General features: G+C 43.0%; 1 protein-coding gene and 1 pseudogene across 3 annotated transcripts in view; one reads left to right on the top strand and one right to left on the bottom strand.

Annotated features, from left to right (window-relative positions):
- The window catches only part of mfhas1 (multifunctional ROCO family signaling regulator 1), a 72,688-nt gene that overhangs the window by 9,517 nt on the left and 35,822 nt on the right, over window positions 1-27,349 (top strand). The window lies entirely within an intron of this gene.
- On the bottom strand, window positions 14,751-16,159 carry LOC138753953 (phosphoserine aminotransferase pseudogene; annotated as a pseudogene).

The raw sequence follows: 27,349 nt of genomic DNA, 5'->3' as shown, positions 1-27,349 counted from the left end.
TTATCCAACTGCACGAAAACCAACAAGGTCGGGTCAGATACAGCAATGAGCTCTCTGAACCCTTCTCCATTAACAATGGCGTGAAGCAAGGCTGTGTTCTCGCACCAACCCTCTTTTCAATCTTCTTCAGCATGATGCTGAACCAAGCCATGAAAGACCCCAACAATGAAGACGCTGTTTACATCCGGTACCGCACGGATGGCAGTCTCTTCAATCTGAGGCGCCTGCAAGCTCACACCAAGACACAAGAGAAACTTGTCCGTGAACTACTCTTTGCAGATGATGCCGCTTTAGTTGCCCATTCAGAGCCAGCTCTTCAGCGCTTGACGTCCTGCTTTGCGGAAACTGCCAAAATGTTTGGCCTGGAAGTCAGCCTGAAGAAAACTGAGGTCCTCCATCAGCCAGCTCCCCACCATGACTACCAGCCCCCCCACATCTCCATCGGGCACACAAAACTCAAAACGGTCAACCAGTTTACCTATCTCGGCTGCACCATTTCATCAGATGCAAGGATCGACAATGAGATAGACAACAGACTCGCCAAGGCAAATAGCGCCTTTGGAAGACTACACAAAAGAGTCTGGAAAAACAACCAACTGAAAAACCTCACAAAGATAAGCGTATACAGAGCCGTTGTCATACCCACACTCCTGTTCGGCTCCGAATCATGGGTCCTCTACCGGCACCACCTACGGCTCCTAGAACGCTTCCAGCAGCGTTGTCTCCGCTCCATCCTCAACATCTATTGGAGCGCTTACACCCCTAACGTCGAAGTACTCGAGATGGCAGAGGTTGACAGCATCGAGTCCACGCTGCTGAAGATCCAGCTGCGCTGGATGGGTCACGTCTCCAGAATGGAGGACCATCGCCTTCCCAAGATCGTGTTATATGGTGAGCTCTCCACTGGCCACCGTGACAGAGGTGCACCAAAGAAAAGGTACAAGGACTGCCTAAAGAAATCTCTTGGTGCCTGCCACATTGACCACCGCCAGTGGGCTGATAACGCCTCAAACCGTGCATTTGGCGCCTCACAGTTTGGCGGGCAGCAACCTCCTTTGAAGAAGACCGCAGAGCCCACCTCACTGACAAAAGGCAAAGGAGGAAAAACCCAACACCCAACCCCAACCAACCAATTTTCCCTTGCAACCGCTGCAATCGTGTCTGCCTGTCCCGCATCGGACTTGTCAGCCACAAACGAGCCTGCAGCTGACGTGGACTTTTTACCCCCTCCATAAATCTTCGTCCGCGAAGCCAAGCCAAAGAAGACGTATGGCTGGCCCGCCCCTTGCTGATTGTACCTGTGGCTCCTCCCCTTTATTCCCTGAATAAAGGAGGTAATGCCATAACCCCTCCCCCAGAAAAGCTCGGGTCTCAGGTCAGCAACATGAGATGTGCCTTCTGTTTATGGTAATAAAAGCCTATCAGTCAGGTAACTTCTTGTCTTTAGGGTTATTGAAAGCGGATCCGGTGGTTTGTGATGTTTGTCGAGGAAGCTGAGAAATGTCTGGAGCGCACCCAACACTTAACCACCCATCCTGAGGATGATGACGACAAGAGATGAGAGTTCATTTTACAGATGCTCTGAAATTCTTGCTTGCTGCAGCTGTGTAGGTGCATAAGATACACTAACAATCCATAAGTATAAATTAAATTACCACACGATTGGGGGAAAAAAAAATAATTGATAAATTTCACAGCTGGAGGTAGTGCAAAATAACATGATGTTTCAAAACTGCAAACAGATCTTTGGTGGTGGAATAGTGGTTATGGCTGGGGTATAACCAGTAGTTTCAACCACCTGGCAGGAAAACCTCTGGAACCATGAAGATGCCTGAAGAGAGTGCAAACAAGGTGATGGGGGTCCTAACCCTAATGTTGTTTGTTGGCTGCATTCTTTTGGCAGTGATTCTTTCAATGGATAGGAGGTTGATTGACTTGGCTAGGCTTGTAACTTACTGCAGCCTTCCGTGTCCCTGGGCAGTTCTTGTAGGTCTCTTCACAGCAGGAGTTTGTGGCAGTGGTTCAGGAAGGGAAGGGTCCCTTGGGTTATGCAGTTGCAGGCATACGACCCGAGCTTCTCCATGTGAAGCTTAATCTGTCAGTGTGTGTACTGCATTTCCATGCGGCCCACCTTAAATCCACAGGGGACTACACTGCTGTTAGCCATTGGACTTTTGATAAAGTTCTACTGTGTATGGATAAGAACAATGCTAAATGCTGTAGAAATTTGGACCAACCACTGTGTTTCTTTCATTGATTAGCATCAGTCTGTGGGTTGAGTCACTTATGGGAATGTAGTAGTCATCAGAGGTTTGATGTTCAAATCCCTCCACATCTGGATGTGAGATGGAATTCAATAATTGGATCATTTACCAGCTGGCAAGAGGGTAAAATGATCTCCAATGATATTGATGGTCATTAATAACCCACTGGTTCCCAGTGTTTTGAGGGGAATTTCATCCTCCAGCCCCACCAGGTTGAATTTTATTTCACAGGACAATAAAAGTCAAAATTTTATCCCAAGAAACAGATAAAACTGCAGCATTGTCATCTGAGATTTGCATTTATGTGGAAAGATCATTACATTGTTTCTCTGTGCACAGTCACAGACTTGAATGGCAATCAGTATGCATGGTGAGATGACAGGTAGGAGTGGCGGACTTATGAGAGTTTATTGCCATATTCCTAAGTACAAAGTACAATGCAAATTGTAATTCTTATTTGCTGCAGTTCCACGGGTACATGAAAACACATTTGGAAACAATGTGTATAAATTAAATAGTCATTGGTCATAGTTAAAGGAGAGGTTGATACGTTCTTGATTAGTAAAGATGTCCAAGGTTATGAGACAGGAGAGTGAGGCTGAGTGGAAAAATACATTGGCCATGATTTGAATGGTAGAGCTGACCTGATGGGCCAAATGGCCTAATTCTGCTCCTAAATCTTATGATTTAACATAATGGTGTCACAAGTGAAACAAGGTAATAAATATAAAAGGATAGATAAACATTCACAGTTGCTGTATTGCAAAAAAAAAGTGTTTTTCCAATAGTTTAAACATTTTGTTTAGTGGTCCTGGAGTAGTGTTCTGTTTATGATAATAAGGGGAGATTCAAGAGCCTGATAGCTGTTGGATAAAACTACTCTTGAACTTGGAGGAACTGAAATTCAGGCTTCTCTATCTTCTTCATGAAGGTAGCAGTAAAAAGAGCACATGACCAGGGTCTTGAGATTCCTATAGGATGCTGGGTAATTTCAGCGCCTTGCATAGATGTCTTCACTGATTGGGAGGTGGGTGCCCATGATGAACTTGGCTAGGTATGGGCATCAGGAGTGTGATGGAATAATTAGGCCCCTTCAAACTGCCATGTAAAATGGGGTTAACCAGACAATTTGAAGGGTTAGTGCCCCAGTTACATGGCAGTTTGAAAGGGTCCAACTGGGTCAACTCTGTCAGAACCCAACCGGGTCCTTGACCTACCTCAGAGGTAGTTAGAGAACCAAGTAAAATTTACTTGGGTCTCGTGCATGGCCAATTTGTAAAGGAAAATGGCCAAACCACTTATTCCGATGACATCAACGCTTGCATGACCACGGAAGCCAGCGTCTGACCATCCTTCCCGTTTCCCCATTTGGACTTTGATTCTAAATTTCCAGCAGTACTTCTGGTGAATGCGTGATGCATTATTGACAGCATCGTCGCGGGGGCGGGATCCCCCTTAAGTCACAGGTTGGCGATTTAATGGGTAGATCCCCCTGTGATTGGAAAAGTGCACCAGCACCTTTACTCCAGTAATCACACCTGGGTCCCAGGAGGGCTACCCAGGTGCTGCAATTTGAAAGGGGCTATTGTGTTTGCCAGGTGGTGACCAGTGAGGTAGTGGGCAGTGTGGCAGGGGAGACATGATCCTGGTCTGCGCATAAGACTTCTACTGGGCCAGGATACCAAGAGCAGAAGGAGGGAGGAAGGCTGCACCACCAAATGTGGTTGACATGAAACCATTGGTGTGGGAGGAGACAAATATTTCTCTGCATAGACTGAATGTTCTGAACTCCCACAAAACTTTATGTAGCTGATAGTATAAACACCAGAATGCCAGAGGAACTCAGCTGGCCTTTTCAGTGTCTACAGGAGACAAAGATATAGTGCCGCTGTTTTGGGCCCGAGCCCTATATCTTTGTCTCCTCTAGATGCTGAAAAGACCAGTATTCCAATTCTCCAGAATTCTGGTGTTTTTACTACAATTACAGCATCTGCAGCCGATCATTTTTCGCTCTTTATGTAGCTGATGACTTTACAACAGGATGGGGCAATTCTTCACATGGTCTGATTCCCATTCCATGTGTACGGAGTAATGTTACTGATCACAATGTACCCAATCCACTCCGTCACAGGCAGGTGATACTGCTAACATAGGACATGTTAGAAAGAATGAATTGTTATATAAAGGTTTGCTCCTTTGTACTGCGTGAGTCTGTAGAAGCTCATAAATTTGGCTCCCTTTCACCTGCCAAGAATCTGTAAGAATGATAAATAAACACAGGCCCTTCAGCCATGGTGAGAATAAATAGCAGTAATAGTGACTGTGGGCAGAGCCAAATAAGCCTAGAGTGTGGTTGGACAATTTCAAATGCTTTTCTCCAGTTTCATGATGGCTCTCTCTGCATTTCAGGAAGCAAGATATCTCCTGACATTTACTACAAACCCACTGACTCCTTTTAGGTTACATCTCCTCTCCTCCTATCTCATGTAATTCCAGGACATCTGAAATTACCCCCTTTTTTTTTCCAAGAAAAGCTACATCCCTTCCAACGTGGTCAATCGAGCCAACCCCCGCATTTCCTCTATTTTCCAGTGTGCTGCTCTCAATCCCTTCCTCCAAACAAAAAGGAGACAGGTTACCTCTTGTCCTTATCTTTCACCCCACCACCCTCCACCTTCAGCAAATCTGTCATTTCCTCCAGCTTCACCTGGACCCCACCACCAGACACATCAACCCCTCACCACCCTTTTTGCCTTCCATAGGGATTGCTCCCTCAGTGGCTCCCTTGTCCATTCATCTTTCTCCACCCATCTGTACCCCTGGTACTATCCCCTGTTAAAAACAGGAAGTGCAAAACCTGGTCTGCATTCGGTGCTCCTGATGTGGCCTCCTTTACATTGGTGAGACAAAGTGTGCTCTTGGGGACTGCTCTACCGAGCATGTTCACATCTTGCTCACCACTCCTTTTGGTTCCATCTTGTCCAATAGGTTCTTCACTTTTCCCTAACTGCTTGCGTTATCACCACCTCAACTTGTCAGATTCCAGCACGAGTAACTTTTGTTTCTGCTCATCATCCTCCTCTAGCTTTCTCCAACCCCACCCTGTAGGACTCCTCTTCCTCCAACTGACCCTTGTATTTTACTCTTGCTTCTCTCCCCCTTTGTCTGGCATTTGCCTGCCCATCTTTATCCCTTCCTCCACAACTGCTCTCACCTTAACTTCATTATACTAGCTATCTCCAGTCTGCCCTCTTGGCCTTGATGAAGGCTTCTGGCCTGAAACATTGACCATTCTTTTTCTCCCACTGATGCTGCATGATCCATTGAGTTCTTCTGGCAGATTGTCTTTTGCTCAAGATTCCAGCATCACTAGAATGTGCTTGCTCAAACTACAGGAATTTGAAGGTATAACAAGAAGGAGAAGAAAACTCGTGTAGTCAATGAATAACATATGTTTACACACTCCCCCTGAGAAGAGACGGAGTGAAGAAATAGCCTTTTGCAGTCTTGCAGTTAAGTTTTTTTTTCCAAAGGATGAACAGATGAGGTGTTTGTGTCTTGGGCCAATAGTAACTACAACATGAGATACAGCAAAAGAAACATTGGATGTTAATGATTTAGAGTCAAAGCATTTGACTATCTATTCCTTTGGTTAATTTTTATTTCTTTGTGCATTTTTGAAACCTGTTCAAAATTTATCATCAACGATGCAAGCTCATAGCCTAGAAAATAGATCACATAGTACTGCAGATGCTGGATGTTGAAAATCAGCTGCTTTGGTCAGAGAACACGACAGAGGAGGAACTGCTTCTCTCAGAGAGTAGTGAATCCGTGGAATTTTCTGGCCAAGGCAGTAGAGCTGTCGTGAAAAATAGAGGAATTAAGGGTTATTGTGAATGGGTGGGTAAAATGGAGCTGAGTCCACGGCCAGATCTGCCATGAATTTGATGACGATCTGCACTTTCCCTGTGCAAATATTGCAATGGAAATGAATCCAGATTGCCCCATAGCAAGCAAGGAAAGTAAGTCAATAGCCCCTTTCTAGTGGTATCCCAGTTAATTGGCCTTGAAGTGTCCCAGGATAGGAAGCTGTTTGTGCTGTTTCCACTGGGGATCGGAGTGTTCTACTTTCAACTGGAAATGGGTGACTTTCTGCTATCCCTTTTCCACTGGTTTAATTGGCACGCCGGCGTTCACTGACAGTCAGGATATGAGTAGGGATAGAGGACGTTAATCCCTGGCATGAAATGGTGTCATTTGATGCCCGGTGTGTTGACTGTTTTCTTTTTCCACAGGACCATGTTCTAGTTAATTCCTGGGACAATGTGCCAGTGGAAAAGGGGCTATAGTCACAGAGCTGAACTCTACTCATCCATACTCCTTCAAGACTCCTGTACCCTGCCACACCCTCTGTTTTTCTCTTCTCCCTTCCTCCTCTCCTTTCTTTCCTACCCTTGATCTGTCAAAGTGTGTTCCCTCCCCACCCCCCCCGAGCCATCTAACCCAATGGCTAACCTGACCCATCTAGGCCTCATTCAGGCTTTAACCCTTACAATCCTCTCTGGCCTGACATCACATTTTTATCATCAGGGAAATGCCATTAAATATGGGCACCTTCAGTGCCACAAAGGTTTGCAGTGGCTGCTTCACAACAAAAGCAGACACTGCTCTTGCCATCATCTAACTCATCAATTGGTCTGCATTAGAACCTAAGAATCAGTAGCCAAATTAGAGGTGTACCATTGGTAACTTAGAAAAATAACTCTCCCTTTGGTGGACAATATACCAAATAGATGACAGACCTGGTTAGAAATTGATCCTGATATCTTAAGGATGGTTGCTAGATCTGAGGGGTGATTAGCAGCTGAAGTAAAGCTAGTAGCTCCTGCTACTTGCAGAGCCTCCCACTGTTCTACTTCCAGCTGGCTGCTCCGTAATTTGCAACACCCTGAAGGAACCAGGAACTGTAGTTGATGAAACTGCATTTTGGGCCTGGTTCTTCACCCAGCATTTCAACCTGCAGGATCAGAAAAGAGAATGAACAGAGGAGAGAGAGGAGAGAGAGGAGAGAGAGGAGAGAGAGGAGAGAGAGGAGAGAGAGGAGAGAGGGGAGAGAGGGGAGAGAGGGGAGAGAGGGGAGAGAGGGGAGAGTGAGGGAGGGGGGGGTGAGGGAGAGGGGGGGGGAGGGAGGGGGGGGGAGGGAGGGGGGGGGGAGGGAGAGGGGGAGGAGGGAGAGGGGGGGGGAGGGAGAGGGGGGGGAGGGAGAGGGGGGGGAGGGAGAGGGGGGGAGGGAGAGGGGGGGGAGGGAGAGGGGGGGGAGGGGAGAGGGGGGGAGGGAGAGGGGGGGAGGGAGAGGGGGGGAGGGAGAGGGGGGGAGGGAGAGGGGGGGAGGGAGAGGGGGGGAGGGAGAGGGGGGGGAGGGAGAGAGAGGAGGGGAGAGGGGGGTGAGGGAGAGGGGGGTGAGGGAGAGGGAGGGAGAGGGGGGTGAGGGAGAGGGGGGAAGGGGGGAGGGGGAGAGGGGGGAGGGGGGGAGGGGAGAGGGGGGAGGGGGGAGGGGAGAGGGGGGAGGGGGAGAGGGGAGAGGGGGGAGGGGAGAGGGGGGGTGAGGGAGAGGGGGGGTGAGGGAGAGGGGGGGTGAGGGAGAGGGGGGGTGAGGGAGAGGGGGGGTGAGGGAGAGGGGGGGGAGAGGGAGAGGGGGGAGGGGGAGGGGGAGGAGGGGGAGGGGGAGAGGGGGGAGGGGGAGGGGGGAGGAGGGGGAGGGGGAGAGGGGGGAAGGGGGGAGGGGGAGAGGGGGGAGGGGGAGAGGGGGGAGGGGAGAGGGGAGAGGGGGGAGGGGGGAGGGGAGAGGGGAGAGGGGAGAGGGGGGAGGGGGGAGGGGGAGAGGGGGAGAGGGGGGAGGGGGAGAGGGGGGAGGGGGAGAGGGGGGGAGAGAGAGAGAGAGATGTAGATGCCTTGGCAGTCTCAGAACAGAAAGCAGCAGATGCTTTCAATTGCTAATATTTGAAGGGTTTGTCATCAAAAAGCAGTGGGGAAAAAATAGAACATTTGTGTTGAGGTTTTTGAATTAGGTGATTTTCCCTGGGGGGATTTGGCATATTGTTGCAATGCAGTTCTGGCTGTCTTGCAGCCTCTGTGATGTGTTACTGACCAAATTATTTCTTCCTTTTAAAGGAAGTTCCAGGGTTCGAGTTCCTTTTCTCCAAGCTGATGAGACTCTCTGTTCATGAGCCTTTGCAACATTAGAGGGCTAAATATAAATCCAGCACTGGTCGTTGGCAGTTTTAGTTCCAGGATCATTTTTTATTTAGTCTGTAGATGAGTGTCAGTGTATCAAATCGATAAATATCATTTAAATTTAAGTATTTGGTACATGTCAGATTAATACAGTGGAACCCCATTATAATGCAATGGTTTGGGCCCAAAAATTTGCATCACGAAAAAGGCAGGGTCGTGCTAATTTGGGGTTTCAATAAATTGTTATAGTTACAGTTGAAATGAAAGCACAAATTCATTTTTATTAAACTGGCTGCCCCAAGCACCTGCACTCACTCCTGATGGCAGCCTGAAGCCCGAGTCCAATGACTCATCGCATTATAGCTGAATTTGCGTTTGTGGTGCGCTGTTGTACAGAAAAGTAGACACAAAACTTAAAGACTGATCAACAGGCTTTATTCCACTTAAAGTCCCCGCTGCAGTTAGCTGTAGCTCTTGAGTGATTGACCTCGAGGGGCCGGATGCGGCTTCTATCCCAGCGGATGATTGGCACCCGACCAGGTGGGGCTTGGTCCATTCAGGTCAGCTGATTGACAGCCGGCCAGGTGTTATCTTGTCCTCCAGTGCTCTTCCTGCAGGTACACAGATCGCCCCCTGCAGTAGTCTAGTGGTGTATCACCACAGCGTTAAATCGGGGTACCACTATATGTTGAAAAGCTTGCATCACTGTACATCCCTTCACATCCCTGCACTATAAATTCCTTCTTGTAACAATTGATGCTTTTTGTCTTAGTATCTGCATTTATTTGCTGAAGGTAACTTGTAATGCTGTAAATATCTGCTTCAGCCAGTAGAGGTACGATTGGAGGAAGACATCATTACTACATGACCATTTTACATGGTCAGCTCATGATTATAAATATGAAAATAGAAACTCAGAATGTTAGGCATATACATTTAAAATGAAATGTGCTTAAGAGGCCTGTGTCCTTCATTAACTTGTATCATCTATGAACCTCACTTGAGTCTTTCCATTTGCTTCAGCAAGGGAGATTAATGAATATGATTTGAAACACACACTGAATCAAAATGTGTTGTCTTAGAGCTGTGACTTAATGGCATACAAGTGAGAAAGAAATCCTTTACTGTGGCTCAGCCTGGGAATACTTGCTGTCTGGATCTTAAAACTAGCAAGTTGTACCACAAAATTGGGAAAAAAAATGCAGTCAGTAGAATGAGATGGCTGTGGTTCAAAGATAACTCATATCCCTATAAATTAGATGCCCTATGGTTCAAGGTCACTTCTAGAACTTCTTAAAGAAGTACAGAGGTTTCTCACAGGTTTTCTGATATTTATCACTCAACAAGCTTGGCTATTTAAAAAATTGCTCCAGGAACTCAGGAGGTTACAGTGTCCTTGGGTAGAAACGGCCAGTCAGCATCTTGTGCTTGGTCCCTTTATAGATGTAAAAGGGCAAAATTACATATACCATACATATACGTGTTACAGTTTGTCGTGTAAAAGTTGACCCCCACCTCCCTTTATTTTTGGCCCATAAATCTGGTACTTTCCATATGGCATGTAAAAGTTGACCCCACTATTTTTTGGCTCCAGTCACCTGGCCATCTGAGCTCCCAAAGCCCTGACTGTGAAACCCTAACCCTAATATGTGACCACAAACCCTTGCCCCAGTTGCCCGTCCACCGGAGATACCAACGCCCCAACCACCAACCCTTTGTCACCCGCCCATTGGAGCTCTCAACGCCATGACTGAGGACCCTCAACTCTGCCATCTGCTCGTCCAAGCTCCCAATGCCCCATACATAGACTCACCACCCGGTCCCAGCCATCTGAGCTTCTCATGTCCCATCCGCAAACCCTCGCCTCAGCTGCCCGCCCATCTGAGCTCCCGATATCCTGAACGCGGACTCACTACCTGGTCCCAGGCATCCGAGCTGCCGACGTCTTGAATGAAGCAGGAACTTGCCACGGTCAAAAGAAGTATGTGTGTAATTGTCACCCACCTAAATTTTACCCTAAAAATTGGTCCCCAGCACCTGACTATTACATGAGTATATACGGTATAAAGAGGGAATGAAGCTGGGGAGGGGTGATAGAAGGGATAGGAGGTGGAGGAAGAAACCATTAGGAAGCAGGGTGTAGGAAGAAAGGTTAGAGGGAAAACAAAAAATAAGTACAGAAGAGGAAAGGGAAATGGTAGAATTTGATGAGAGTGGAAGGGTTACCTATAATTAGAAAAATCAATGTTCATGCTGTTAGGATGTCCAGGAGGAGGAACACATGATATTTCTTCTTTCCAACTTTTCTTTCTGCCACCACCCTTCTCTTCCCAATAGTTCCTCCCTCTACCTGTCTCTCCACCTCGCACACCTTCTATCTCCTCTGAGCCCATTCAACAGGGTCTTTCCCAAAATTATATACAACTTCTCCCCCTTCCCTCTAGTTTTTATAATGGGTCCAGACACAAAATGTTGACTAACCATTCCTACCCACAGATGCTGTCTGACTTCAACAGTCAATTTCTCCAACAATTTTTGTGTTGCTGCAGCATAGCTATTTATTTTATTCTTTGCTTCAATTGGCAGTAAGCTTCCATATGTGACAACAATGATTTCACTGCAAGAGAAGCTAACTTGCTGTAAGTCATTAGTAGGATGCAAGAGGTTCAAAATAAATAGGTTTATTCCTTGCTAATAATAATAGGTTTACCTGTGCTTACTCCAACAATAAATCTGGGTGCAATTATTGCTCTACAGTAAAGAAGCATTGACTTGACACATGAAATTTAATATTTCAAAAAAATATGCAATCTTCATCTTTGGATCTCGCAAAAGAGCTCTCATTAGAGAAAACAAAATCCAAGAATTGTGATTAACTTGAGTACCAGTTGTTATAATTTTATCTTAAATACTTTTAAACGAAGTTATTAGCTGGAAGAGCTTACTTGTATTCCCAAATGTGAAAAAGTCTCACCAGTATTAACCTGATACCAGAACTAAAGCTGCCCCATCTGCTACAGTTTAAGGGTCCAAGCTCAGTTATCTATCTGCCATCTCCCTATTTGTTCAGGAGCTGTTATCTTTAAAATATACTGACAAATATGTGTAACAAGACAGATAATATTAATCAGTGACGAGAAAATCTGCAGAAGCTGTGATTGTAGCTTACACAAAAATGCTGGAGAAACTCAGCAAGACACACTAACTAATATGTGAAAACTAATATTAATCAGAATTATTTTGTCTTGCTATTTAAGGGCCATTGAGCTTTCATTATGTCCATCTGCTTTGTAGATGTGTTCCAGTTCTTTCTTGACAGCACATAGTGATAAATTTCTAGGTGTGCCAGTTATCATTGATTGAACCAAGTAAATCGAATTTGGCAACATGAAGCAACTTGAAACCTTTCAAGGCATTTTTGACACAATGTTTTATGCCTTTGGAAAATCTGACAGGAAATTGCATTCCATTTGTAAGTGACATGAGGAGCAAGGCTCTGATTGACTGAGTGTCTAGTTTCTTGTGTAATCTAATAGGTGGCTTGCTTAATGGCTTTTGGAACTAGAGAAGATCCTCTTCTTGCGAGCTCAAGGCTTGTGTATCATACTCCATAGGTAAAGTTTCTTGTTAGTTAATTTCTCCTTAGCCATTTATTCCTGCTAGACTTTGTTACCAGGGCTTTATTTCTCCCTCTACATCTGAGAAACATTTATATTTTTATTGACTTCATTTTAATCAACTTACAATTACACAGATCCTGGTGATGTATTGTTTCATTTCAGCAGAAGGGAATCTTCTTTTTGTGCATCAGTAACTTCTGGGAAGGGAAATTTGGATTAGAAACATTCCCATCTATCATCCAGGAGAGTTGTGTTAGAAGATGAATAACCTGCCATCTTAATAGATGATGAGGGGATGGGAGGGTAAAATGTAAAATGCGATGCAAATGCTCAAGGTTAGAATTTGTTTTATTTTAAATGTTCAAAGCAACCAATAAACTCACAGATGAAGAAATCTTTTCAGCCCATTTGTGTTCACCTCCTTTCCCCCCCCCCCCCCTCCCCACCATAGAATCTGAGAGCCCTGTGATTGTAGCATCCGGTTTTGAAATTAGGAAGAATGTGGGAATTGCCCTTGATATTCTGTGATCGTACTGTGGCTGTCTGCTACCAGCAAGATGTGGTCTGTGAGATCTCTATGTATTCCTGCTATGTCATAAAATCCTTTGATTCCTGCTGGTATAAAATGAGCCCTGACTGAGACCCAGGTTCATTCACTTCATGCTTATTCTGGGTAGGTGCACTGCAGTACCTTTGCTTACCTGGAGGATGTCTACTTTGTTGCCTCCCCTTTCTCCCATCCCTCTCCCCTTCTGCCTTCTTATCAATATTTATATTTCTAATAGATAAAAGGTTGTAAAGAAACAGATTAGGCGATGGTGGAGCCACAGTGAGGTTTTTTCTGAGACTGTTTGCATCATTGTCCTACTTGGCCAATAAATCAGCAAATCTTGTTTCTCTTGAGAGTGCTGATGTTTGTATCTCAATGTATTCTCCGGAAGGACTGTGAGTGGGTTAGTATGTGAGTAATGAACCATTTGATGAACTGTGATATCAGCCCATAAGGTAGTTGTTCTGAAAGGATAAGAGGGTTTTCTAGATTCCTACTGAACTCAGTGCAATGTCTGATCTGGGTTCATTCACTAAGGTCATCTGAATACCTATGTTCTAACTTCTGCACAAATGGTTGGTGCCAAGGTAAAGACATGCTCCTCTTGATGCTGAAAAAGGAGAAAGCAGTAAGGAACCTGTATACAAATTAAAATATGCTTACCACCAAATTTGTATGTGGAGCTTTTCATCAGTACACAAAACCACCTCCAGTTAGATCATAAGAACATCAGAAATAGGAGCAGAAAGAGGCCACATGGGACATCAAGCCTGCTCCACCATTCAATAAGAAAGTAACTGACCTGCCTTGAACTCAGCTCCATTTATATGCTCATCCATCATCACCTAATTCCCCTACTATTCGTATAGATGGATATAGATATATTGCTGTCTTAAATACATTTAATGAGAATGTCTGGCTGTTTCTACTGCTTCATTGGCCAGAGAATTCCACAGATTCACTTCTCTGGAAGAAATAGATCCTCTTCATTTCTGTCTTAAATCTACTCCATGTCCCTTAATTCAACCTGTCTGCTTCTATCTTATCTATTCCTTTCATAATTTTAAACATGTCCATAATATCCACCATTTAAACTTGATTGAGTCGAGCTGAAGGCAAATCAATCTCATATGCTGACATTTCCTCTCCCTCCCCCCCCCCCCCCCCCCCCAGCCATCTCATTTCCAGAATAACCTTCTTTGCACCTCTTTAAAGCCCGTATATTCTTTTTCAAGTTAGAAGACCAGAACTGCACACTGTACTCCTGGTGTGGCCTCACCAGTACCCTGTACAGTGCAGTAGAAGCTCCCTGCTTTTCATTTCAATCCATTCCATTTGCCTTCTTGATTACTGCTGCAACTACAAGCTAAACTTTTGTGATTCATTTATGAGCACTCACAGTTCTCTCCCTGCACAATAACATGCTACAATTTTTTACCATTTAAATAATGGTCCAATTTACTATTTTTCCTTTCAAAGTGAATGACCTCATCACATACACCCATTGCCCTCCATCCATTGTGCTCATTATATCTCTAGCAACTACTATACCTAAAAGCTGCTTTGGATACTAGGTGGAGCTCTTTATTGAGATGTGTTTCGATATAATCCACTACTAAGTCCAGATGAGTTTTTTAATGGTTTATTGATGAACACAAAGACTTGTAATGATTTATTGTAACATAGTCCGAATATCCCAAGTAGTAGCGTCTATGTAGAAATGATCTATTACAACGAATATTTAATCCGTGGTAATGTAATGGTCAAAGGAAAATATGCGAGCCTTTCTCGTCTCTATGCCACTAAAGAATTCATGCCCAAGCACCTTCACCAACCGTCCCCAGTGCGTGAAACCCACCGCACATGCGTGGATGCAAGATGGCACTGGAAAGGGCACCATCGATGGGAACAGCCGCAGAAACAACAACAGCACCAGCTGGACATTGCTGCCAATGGCAGCAACCAATCTGACAAAGCACATTTAGCTCCTACAATACCAGCCCCTAATTATTGTAATGAAATATAATGTATCATATTAATTACACAGTTATAAATAACAATCAAACACAGTACTTTCCAATATTATGTAGATCTTCTTTCTTCATTCTTCATTAGGCCAGAGGTTACTAGCACATAGCCTTGAAAAAGAGTGATCTGTGCCACCACTATGGACCAGTAAAGTCTGTAGTTTGTGTAGTAGGCAATGTCCAAAATAACAACAAAAATAAAGTCAGCCAGTTTTTGGGTTTCTTCCACTGTCACAGCATTATATACAGAAATTTGAATTCCACTGACAGACTTGTGGCCTTTCAACAATATCATATTACTTTTTTGTAGCTTTATCAAGAAACTCTTTCAAGAACACTGTCTCAATTAGCTTTCCAAATGCGTGTTGGAATACTTATTGTGCAGGTTGAAGCAGGCAGGCACCCACAGAATCCATTTGATCCATCAATTACATCATAAATCACCTTTGATTTCACAGCACTGTTCTGGTCCATTGCCTCACACCCCCAGAATTGTTGATCCATTGCAAGACCAATCCCATAATTTAAATACTATATGTCGTTGGAGTGTTGTACAGAGAACTTCAACTCCCTTGCACTTTATAGTCAAAAATGACTGGACATTCTTTCAGTGCATATCCCAGAAGATCCTCTCCGATTATTACCTCAGTCACCCCGCCACATCCAATATTTTTATGAGCACCAGCAAAAATCAAACCAAACTTGGTTACATCCACTGGCTTTGAAAGAAAACTTGACGACATGTCACAGGGCGGCATAGTTCCCTTTATGTCTGTGTTAAAGGGGAATTCCATCCATGAACAGTCTCATGGCACAATAGTAAACATAAAACGCATTTGGGTTCAAATTCCAATTGCTTCGATTAGGAATGGTTTTGCAATCATCAAGCAATGTTCACTTTTCCATATTTCTCGACTTCCTTGGCTTCATTGGCAGACCAGGCTCCAGTCACACATAATCTGCCCTCTTTTTTTTTAATCCCATAAGATTTAAAGGTACAGTACTGAACTGTCCAGTTCCACCTCCCTGGAGAAAGATCAGTTTGTAGTTTTCAGAAATTTTTAGTAGTTTTTACAGGTAATTTTCTGCAGTGTTGAGAATTTTGATGAAGTCTGCCAATCTATGGCTCATTTCCAGAACACTAATTCCAAGCCCTCTGTAATCAAACAGATCTCTCAGCGTTTCTGAATCCTAGTATATAACTGCAACGTCTTTCAAAGGGTACTTAACAGGAAGGGTCTTTCTGCCATGGATCACCCTTCCAAGCTCAATGACTCACTGTACTTGGGTGACGGCTACCTCAATATGTTTATCGATAACAGATTCCCTTACTTGTGGGAGCATGAGGTAGTGAATGCTTTCTGTCTCCTTATTTTCTCTAGAGGATGGATCAACCAAGTGCCTTACATTCTGGTGCATGAGTTCAGTGATAAATGGTGTAATGGATGCCATCAGCCAGCACATGTCGAATAAAACTGCAAAGTTTCCAAAGCTCTTTCACAATTCTCGGTACTATTTTCACCCTTTATCCTTCTACTCTTCATTCGCACATACCACTTTGTGAGCACAAATTTGACTAGTCTGGCACCACTGTGTAGAGTCTGTATGCTTCCATTCCTGCTTTGAAAAATTGGATTTGGGATTTTGTCAATTAAAGCATCTATTATCAATGATGTTGTCATTGTCCTCAACTGTACTTTCATTGAAAAGAAATTGAATACCCTCTCCTTCAGCGTTCTCTGAATATTCAGAATAAGGAATCTATGCATTGTACCAGGTAGGAAGACATCCAAGAGAACATTTCTCACGCCTTCTTCTTTAAACTGTAAATTTTCTGCTCTTACAACAGGAGAATTGATAAAGTACAGGCTCAATGCTTCTGCACCATGGATGTTAATAATGTAAATTGGATCTGGGTAATTCTTGCATTTGCTCATTTTCTGACCTTGGTTATGATCTAGTAATAGGTAACCAACAGTTCCATTAACTGTCCTCACACCATCAGCAAAATGATACAGTTGAGCAGATGTCACCGTTCCATAGTTTGTGGGATTTAAGCACCTGGCAACCTTAAAAGACTTCCACCTTATGAAGATCCTGAATCTAACACATCCATTCCTGTACTTTTTTGTTTCTTAAATCATTTGAACAACTCAGGAAATGATGTTTCAATTGAATTCATCTCCTTTAAGACTTGCTGCTTTTCTTTTGTTACTTTCTCTAGCTCTGCCTTGGCCACTTCATCCCTTTTGTCATAGGCCTCCATCATTTGAAAATTGATTTTAGCATATTCATCAACAACTTTTTCATCTCTGAACCCCCGTGCAAAGCTTTCCTCATGTTTATGTTTCCATTCCAAAGTTATACCTTCCTGGACAGCAAGCTCTTATTTAACAGCTCGAATTGCAGAATCCATGTCTTTCTGGCTGCATTTTAAAACTTCAACAATAGCACTTCAGCAGGAAGAGTAGATGTAAAACTGGCTATTGAGAATGGATTTAGCATCAGGGATGAGGAAGCCACGTCCATCATTTAGGAAGAATAGATCCAGCTTCAAGATCCATCATGTTTCTAGTCGCTGGAACTTCCAGATCAGAGTTTGTGTCCAAGGGATTAACCAACACCTTCATAGTACTTTCGTTTGAAGATAATCCAATGCAATAATGGCCATCAACTAGCTTGGCAGATTTTGAGACTAAATCCAAGAACTGCTTGTCTTCTCCTGAAGGTTCTTATCATTGAGAAACTCAGAAAGGCCAGTCCTGAACTGCTGTTCCCACAGTTCATCAAGTTTCACATCTGATATCCTGTTGTCACCTGTCTCTGACCACTCCTAAATGTCCATTAATTGTCCAACACTCCTACACTCCGTATTACCTCTAGTGGTTCCAGAGCCTTTGGTACATCTGAGCCAATCAGCAACTATATCTCAGAGCCAATCTCAAGTAAAGGAACATTCCTCAGATGAGATCACCAGTCGATATCGTTTTGATGTGGGATGGTTTCTTTGTGCACAGGCATAGTCTTCAGAGTGTATATGCCTGGGAGATCACAAAAATCCCTTACATCCAGCCCAGCCTGAAATAATTCTGGTTTCAATGACCTTCTCCTGACCTATAGTTCTCAATAGAATCCTTGACCTTCTTCCCAAAGATTAAGCTTATTCATTTTGTCCCACAGTGCAAACTGATGCAGTGCTACCTCGGTCAAGAAATGCCTAAATATGCACTGTTGCAATTCCCTTCCTGGCCTCGACTTGTACAGGGCACGATTGAGAGTTTGCAGTTATCCTCACTGGCCCCAGTAAACCACTGGTCTGAACAGAGGGTGTAGCACTGTTTTGAGCTGCTTCTTTTCTTTCTGCTTGCTCCTTTTCCATTTCATTCTTTCTCTGGTGAATGTGCAGCATCCTGGGATGCTTTAAACTGCATATGTTGCAGCTGAGTTACTTCCTGATGTGTCCAATACACAGAGAGCCAAAACATACTCCATTTTCTTTTTGCAAAGTGATTTTTCTCACTATGTGCCCTCTTCTTTTAACTGTGGACACATCTCCAAAGCATGTCCACCTCCACAGAACAAACAGCTTTTAAGAGCAGGCAAACTCTCCTTTTTCTTTGTTCCTTAATCTTTTCCTTATCTGCAACTGTCACAGTCTTGGAAAAGATGCTTCCTTTTAATCTTGGATGAGGCTGTGACTTGGACCTGTTGGAGCGTCTTTGATATCTCCAAATACTGGCTCTTGCAATCCTCATACCTGTCGAAATCCACCATATCCTTAACAGGTAACCTTTTGATTGTATTTTTTCTGGAAATCACAGGCCATAGTTCTCCTTATGTCTCTCAGTCAGTATGGCAACTTCCTTATGATGACTAGCATATTAACAGGCATCTTCAGCTCATGCATGTCGCTGATATCTTCCATGGCACTACAACACTCTCTTAAAAGAGGATGTAAAGCCCTTGTGTCTCCTGTTTTCAATGACCATGAAAGAGCCTTCTCCATATGAGCCCTACCAATTTTATGCTCATTGCCAAAATGCTCCTGTAGTAAAGACTCAACCTTCATGAATCCTCTGTCCGAGACCATATGTAGGCAACTCTTTACAAGTTCCCTTGCCTGTCCACTTGTGCACTGTCCCAGATAAGGAGACAATCCATGTGCCTTTCGTTCTTGTTTTCAATATTGTGCTCAAAGGTTTTAATGAACACTCGGTACTGAAGTACACCATCAAAAACTTGAACCTCCTTGGGCATGGAAAGAGAAACACTGCAGCTGAATTAATGATGCAATGAATTCATTTTGCCTTTCCATGACTGAGAATATGTTGCTCTGTTCACTTTTGCTTGTAGAAGGTAATGTAGTTGGAGATGTCATGTGCATGTTCACCTGGATTTCTGATGCTTGACTGGAGTGTCAAAGGAGCTGTGGTGGGAGATTGGATTTGAGCCAGAGCTCTATCTGCAGTTGTTATTGTTGTTTGTGGATGGGTAACACTATGGCTTGGGAGGATTTGTCCATGTGCAAGATCTGCTGTAACATTAAATGTTTTCTTTTTCTGTTGACCTTTCTCCAAACATGACTCCAGACCATCTGATACTTCAGACACTAAATCCCTCTGAGGCTCCCAGTACCTTCACTTTGGCCCTGGTAGCAGTAATGTTTGCTTCCAGCTCCAGCTGCTCTTTTTTTTTCCTCCTTAGCTGGCTCCTTGGAAGTATCTGAATCAATCTTAACGTAATTATCTAATTTCTGCCTTTTATTTTCTTTTGTTCTCCCTGTTTCAGGTATGCATACACATGGACAAATCCTCCCAAATCTCAATGTTACCAATCCACAAAAACCATGGACAGAGCCGTACCTCAAATCCAATCTTTCACCACAGCTCCCTGGACACTGCAGTCGAGCATCAGAAATTCTGTTGACTAAGTGTAGCGACTTTTATCCATAAAAGCCACCTGGAGGCTAGGTGGGGCTTTTTATGGCTCCTTAGCTGCTCCTCCTGCTCCTCTAAAGCGTGTTTATCCTTATGTATTTTTTTGTTGTATAACAAGAGCAGCCATTTCAGCCTTTATATGTAGGTGCAGTATTGGAAACTCTGGAGCTTGATCCAGAAGAACTTTGTTTGCTTCTCCTGCTTCCAATGTTTGACACACTATCACCTGGTTGTATTTCAAACTGCATTGTTGGATGTTGCCTTAATATTTGACCCTTTCTCCAGTTTGAATTGCACATCCTTTGCATCTTTATCCTCTTCACCATCATTTTGTGACACACCTTCAGCCATTTCCAAGTTGGTGACTTTAAATTCAGTCAATGACTTCTGCAATGGTTTTAATCATGTCTCAGCAGTGAAGGTGGCCATTTTACGCGTCTCCAACCCACTGTCTGCCAATATCACACGAGCACAAAATCAACAGTCCCCAATGGACGAGCAGCAGCACCTCCAAAATGAGTTCAAAGTAAATAAATACACAGAAGGAATCCACAAACATTATCCTACTGCTTCTGATAGCTGTGATGTATTGCTGTCAACAAGCAAGTTTCCACAGTGGCTGTAGTCAATAATACCGCTCTTTCTCAGGAAATGGCTCTACCAATGTGTCTGCAGGACTTTCTGCTCTAGGAATAGCAGCTCTGGACCCCTCTATGGCCGATACTCGGACCGATGGAGGCGGATAGTTGTCAGCAACTTGCACTCAACGTTTCTAACGTGGCCCCCATATTGTGTTTGGTATCACTCCAAGCCAAAGACTTTGTTGGGACGGTTTCCCTTCAAATGTTCCAAGTATAATTTTCCGTTGAATGAATGTAGCAACTACTATACATAAAAGCTGCTTGGAGACTAGGTGGAGCTCTTTACTGTGATGCGTTTGGATATAATCCACTGCCAAGTCCAGATGAGTTTTTTAACTGTTTAATGATGAACACAAAGGTTTGTAATGATTTATTATAATGTAGTCCGAGTATTCCAAGTAGTAATCTCTTTGAGGAAATTATCTATAACAACTATGTGTGCAATGAATGATCTGTAGTAACAAAAATTTAATCCATGGTAATGTAACCGTCAACAGAAAATAGGTGAGCCCTACTCACCCTCCTCGTCTCTATACCGCTAAAGGATTTAGCCTGTGCTAACTGTCCCCAGTACACAAAACCCAGTGCGCATGTGCAGATGCAACGTGGTGCTGGAAAAGGGCAGTGTCAATGGGAACAGCCAGGGAAATGATGGCAGTGGCCATCATAGCCTTCGGACCCCTGGACACCACCAGCACCAGCAACCAACCCAACAAAGGTAAATAGAGCACATTTGTCTCCTAAAATATCCTTAAAGAACATGTAAATTAGCTAAACATGGCCTGTCCTCTTTGAATCTGTGGTGATAGAATAGTTTCTATCCAGGTGTCTTGCTAGTTCTTCCTTAATGATGGTTTCCAGCATTTTCCTAACTGTGAACATTCAGCTAAATGGCCTACAGTTTCTTTTCTTTTGTCCTACCTCCTTTTGTAACAGTAGTGTTACACTTCCTGTCTTCCAATCTTCTGGGACCCGGCCAGAGTCCAGAGAATTTTTGCATCTGGTATATTTTTAATACTCTGGTATGCTTTCCATCGAGACCTAGGGACTTGTCTGTCTTTAGGCCCTCTAGTTTGCCCAGCTCTGCTCTACCTCTTTCGTAATAGTGATTGATTGCATTGAGGTCCTTGTCTCCCATCAACTCTTTGGTATGTTACCTGTGTCCTCCACTCTGAAGACTGATACAAAGTACTTGTTCAAAGCCTCCACCATTTTCTTCATTACCCATTAATTACTCTTCAAATTCTAATGGATTCTATATGTCATAGTATGTGTTACAGTAATATTGCACTCTGTAAATAATCATATGCTGGTTATTCCAGGCCTTGATAATAACCTAAGGATGCTGTTTTATTGGATATCTTGAGGGCTTTAGGTCTATATTGCACTGTGTAGCAGGTTCCTTTTTAGGTTGGATACTAGTGAACCAGTTGAGATTTTAACCACCATCTATTCCCACTTTATGGGAATGAGCGAATGATCCAGTGAACTATAAAAGGAAAGGCTCACAGCTTTTTGACCCATGTTGCATTCAGTCAGCCCACTTGTTTTCTTGTGTGTACTAAGCTCTACCCCAGTGGGTTTTCAAACCTTTTCTGTCCACTCACATTCCACCTTAAGTAATCTCTAAGCCATAAGTGTTCTGTGATACATAAGGGATTACTTATAGTGGTATGTGTTTGGGGAGAAAAAAGGTTAAGAATCGCTGCTCTCGACTCAATTGATACTGAAATATTTTGCTTGAGAAAAATTGTCATTGGCCCATTTCCTTTGGAGTTATGAAACCATGCACATAACGAGCCAATCAGGTATGATTAAAGCTGGTTTTCAAACTTTTTCTCACTACCCACTTACTACCTCAAGTTATTACTTATTAATCACAGAGCACCTATGGCACGGATTGCTTAAGGTGGTATGTGAGTGGAAAGAAAAAGTTTGAAAACCACTGTTCTACCTTAAAGAAGATACAAAAGGTGGCTGGGATTTTGTAACAATCCCAATGATTTTTTTTTTGCACCTGGAATCAGATAAATTGAGAATAATTTCTCTATTATTTGTGTTCCAAATTACTACTGTAACTAAACAAAATACCTCAATCAACACAAATACTTATCAACGTGTCTTTTAACTAAAGATTTAAAGAGACATAAGAAGTGTACTCCGTTTGGACATAAGTGTAACTTTCAGTTTGTAAAATTGACCATCTGCCCTAGTGCCTTGGCTCAGCTGATTATATATCCTCTCTCTGGGACCATCAGCAGTGAACATTTCCTCATTTCTGTATTTATAAATTCTAAATAGACTTTCAGATTCTTGTCAAGACTTGTTATGCAGTCATATTAAAATAAAGTGACTTTTTGCCTATATTCCTGGTTAATGTGGCCTTTTCAGCCTCAATCTCAGACAGAATTTTTAGTTCGTGTCAAGGCATTATGGTTGGGATTTAAGGGCACTCCTGGACTTCCTGTAGTTCCTAGAACGTCCTGGTTTGTTTTTTTCTTTTAAAGTTTTGTTTTAATTGTAGAGTAATGTACTCCCTTTCATGGGCACATAATGTTTTTAGTTTATGGTTGCAATTGTAATTGAAAAAATCTTTTAGTTTGACCTATTCATGTTGAGACTATTTGGAAGTTTACACCAGAAGTTGTCTATATTCAGGAAATTTTAAAAGATTTCCTTCTGAACTACCCCTTCTCAAAAGTCACTACTTGTCAGGAAATTAGTGAAGGGCCTGCTGCTGCCGTTGTTTTTAATCGAATGGAACCTTTGCCCTCCAAGAAACCTGCTTCAGTGACGTTGCTTTGTTTATTCATTTGAAAAGGGAATAAAAATAGCTGCCAATGAGCCTGTTCCCAGTAATTTGGACCATTTCTGCAGACTGCACTGACCTTCGAGACTGATCTCTAATGCCTCTGACAATCAAGTGTACAAAGTGGAAATAGGTTCTCCAGCTCCCGTTCAAGAACAGGATTAGTTGGATTCTTAATGATTTTGTTTTGAGTTTAAACTTCCATCTGTCACCACATAACAATTGTCATTTTGCACATCCAGCAGTTGGGTCTGCCTGAGCAGGCAAGCAAGAGGCTACAAGGACTGTGACTTTTTTCAGGCAAAGCTGTGGTATCCATGGAAATTCACAGCTGTGGTAAGCTGCACAGGTGGCACCTTCATTTTGCATTACTTTCAGTATTTTGCAAACACATTCCTTGTGTTGTTTAATCCACAGCCCAAATCCAGTACAAATTATGGTAATATTCAAACACCATCCCCTATGGTATATGCATACAATGCCCTTGTTCAGCATATGCATTAAGTATTTGGAATACACAGCCTCCTTTGGGAGAGCCATGAGTGTCAGGAACCAGCTTTGGTGAGTGTGTTTAAAAAGGGAGCTGAGGGCTATTGAAGGGCGTTGGATCTTTTTAAAACATTAGGATTGAGAAATCCCCAGGACTAGTCGAAATACAGGTAAACCCCATTTTACACAAATTTGCTTTTTCGATGAAACCTGTGTTCACTTTTACAAAAAAAAACAGCTGGCAGGGCCGTCAGCGCGCAGCTGGTGGGATGGTCACAGGGCAGCCAGCAGAGCTGTCAAAACTCGCTGACTTCCTGATTCTGGTAAGTGAAACTACACCATACATACATTATTTCTACTTTATATAGGCTGTGCATTTATTATATCATTCCTGGTTTTCTATATGTTAGTGTTATTTTAGGTTTTATGCATTTTTTGTTATGATTTAGTGGGTTATTTTTTGGGTATGGGAATGCTCAAAAGATTTTCCCATAGAAATCTATAGTAATTGCTTCTTTGCTTTACACTCTAGTTTCATAAAGTGGGGTATGCCTGTATACCTCAGTTGCTGTAGGAAGTGAGAGAAGAGATAGCTGGGGCAGTAGCTAAGATCTTTAAGTCAGGGGAGGTGCCAGAGGACTGGAGAAGAATGGCAAATTTGGTCCCTTTATTTCAAAAAGGTAATAGGGTGAATCCTGAAAATGATAGGCCAGTGAGTCTTATGTCAGTGGTGTGAAAAATATTGGAGAGGATTCTTAAGGTGGGATCAATGAGCATTTGGAGAAGTACAGACTAATTAGAATAGTCAGCATGGATTTGTAAAGGGAGGGTTGTGTCTCATGAGTCTAATTGTTTTTTTTAGGAGATAACAGCAAATTGATGAGGGTAGGGCAGTAGATGTGGTCTATATGGATTTTAGTGAGGCATTTAGCAAAGTACCCCATGAGAGATTTGTCCAGAAAGTCATGATCCATGGAACCTTGGCTGCGTGGATAAACAAAAATGGGCTTGCATGTAGAAAGCAGAGAGTAGTAGTGGAAGGAAAGTATTCTGCTTGGAGGTCAGTGATTAGTGGAGTTCACCAAGGATTTGTTCTGGGACCCCTGTTCTTTGTGATTTTTATAAATTGCCTAGATGAAGAGGGGGCAGGATGGGTCAGTACGTTTGCGGATGATACGAAGGTTGGAGGAGTTGTGGATGGCGCTGAAGGTTGTCGTAGGTTACAAGAACATATTAGACAGGATGCAGAGTTGGGTGAGGAAGTGGCAGATGGAATTCAATCCAGATAGGTATGAGATGATGAATTTTGAAAGGACAAACCAAAAGGTTGAGTACAGGGTTAATTGTTGGTTATTTATGAGTGTGGGTGAATAGAGGGGCTTTGTGGTCCAAATCCATACATACCTCAAAGTTGCTGCATAGGTTGATAGGGAATTTAAGAAGGCATATGGCTTGTTGCACTTCATTAATAGGGGGATTGGGTTCAAGGGTCGAGAGGTCATGTTGTAACTCTGCAAATGGTGAGACCATTTGGAGTATTGTGTTCAGTTCTGGTCACATTATAAGAAGGATGTGGAAGCTATGGAGAGGTGCAGAGGAGATTTACCAGGATGTTATCTGGATTGGAAAATATGTCTTATGAGACAGGATTAGCAAAGCTGGAAATTTTCTTTTTGGGGCATGGAAGGATGAGAGGAGACTTATGAGAGGCAAAGATAGGGTGGACAGCCAATGCCTTTTTCCCAGGGTGGAATCAGCAAACACCAGAGGAGATCTGTACAAAGTGAAGGGAGGGATGTTTAGGGGAGAAATCAGGAGTAAGTTTTTTTTTACACAGAGAGTTGTGGGTGCCTGGAATGCCTTGCCTGGGATGGTGGTGGAGGCTGAAACATTAGAGGCATTTAAGAGAAGAAAAATATAGGGTTACAGAGTGAGGATATGTTAGTATTTTTTAAGGAATATATGGATCAGCATAGCATCGGGGGCTAAAGGGAATAGACTATAGCGTTTTTTTTCCAAATGTTTTCAGAATCGAGTTGGATTTGGATTTACAAGATTATTTGTGCTGCAAATTGAAATTAATTTCGAGTGTGTGTATACAAGCATGTAACTGCATGCATTATATACAAGCTATATAATGCATACAGTTACATGCATGTATACACACACACTCACAGGGTGGGAAGGTTTTTGGCTGGGGAAAATCCTGTTCTTTCGAGTGGATTGATGGATTTGATTTACAACACCCAACAAGGTGCAGGCTGACAGATTAGCAAATGAAACAAGACCACTGCCTTGTATGTAATTATTATCTTTGGCTTGGTTTCGCGGATGAAGATTTATGGAGGGGTATGTCCACGTCTGCTGCAGGCTCGTTGGTGACTGACAGGCCCAATGTGGGACAGGCAGGCACGGTTGCAGCGGTTGCAAGGGAAAATTGGTTGGTTGGGGTTGGGTAAAGACCACTGCTTTGATTGTAGTAGTCAACTGCCTAGGTAAAAATCTTTCATTTACAGTAAAATCCCTGTTATCTGGAATTCAAGCAACCAGAAGCTTCAAACAACTGTCAAAATAAATTGTGCAAAATAAATACTTTAGGTTAAATTTGGCGCCCCCTAGCAGTCATCTTGCCAATTCATACAGTGCACAATCTTAAGCAATCAGGAAATTTATTTATCCAGCATCTACCAACCTCTTGGTGCCAGATAACAGGGGTTTTATTGTGTATATAAAAATAATAAAATAGAGATAATGTACTAGTGTTCACACTGATGTAGATAAAGTATTTATTCAACAAGTGTCCCTTAAGGGAAACCATGGGGACAGTGGTGGTATTTAACATACTTAATGACAAGCAGCATTAAAGAACCTCCTCTGGGGCATTGATTTTCTTTGGATTGGTGCATTTCTCTGCATGTTTCTCTGCAAATATGTTTTTTCCCATCTTTATACCAAGCTTGAAGCTTTTTAGTTAATTTATCTTTGCTGTATTTTGTAATTTCTGAGAAATTTAGAGTTATTCATATCACAAAGTTAAATTAATTAGGGAACTGAGATGAATTATATTGTAGTTATGAATAATTGAGAAGTTTGTGCACATGCTCCACTTTGTCATGCTGCAAACTGACCTGTAGCAATCAGAAGGAGGCACAGAAACGCACCAATTGTTCAAGATGCAAGTCGGGTCCTTGTGTTCAAAGTTGGGATTTTAGGATTTCTTTGTCCCTAAGACCTGTGCATGCAGTGTCTTCTGTGCATTACAACTTGAGCAAACATGCGAAATCCTAACCTGTCAGAGGACACGCATAGATAGAGGTGGCACTAATACAGCCCTTGCTAGTTTGGTGGACAGTTAGTGACTGAAACATTGGCTGTTGATTTGCTTCCAGCATTTGGGAAAGAAGTATAGGAAATGTTTTACTAACGCTGAGATATGGGTAGTATTGTAAAATCTGGCCTACTGGCTGAGCAGACAAGACTATGCAACTGTAGGGGAAATAAAACAGCTAGAGCAATGCCAAACAAATGGTGAGTCTTGACACAAGCAGAAATAAAGCAAATTATGTGAAGTTGGGGAATGCAGTATTGAAATGCTGTAATTGCATCGATTTCTCAACTCTCTCTTCCTCTCCAATCTCACTTAGACCAATCTCAGTCCTGATGTAAGGTGTTTACCCAAAACATCGACAATTCCTTTACCCACACCGACGCTGTTCCTGAGCTGAGTCCCTCCAGAACTTTATTTACTGCAGGCTACAACATGCCCAGACACTAAATG

Source organism: Narcine bancroftii, chromosome 1 (genome assembly GCF_036971445.1).
Source record: "Narcine bancroftii isolate sNarBan1 chromosome 1, sNarBan1.hap1, whole genome shotgun sequence".
In the NCBI taxonomy this organism is placed as follows: Eukaryota; Metazoa; Chordata; class Chondrichthyes; order Torpediniformes; family Narcinidae; genus Narcine; species Narcine bancroftii.
The sequence above is the reverse complement of the archived record's forward strand: the minus strand, read 5'-3'. Positions and strand labels throughout refer to the sequence as shown.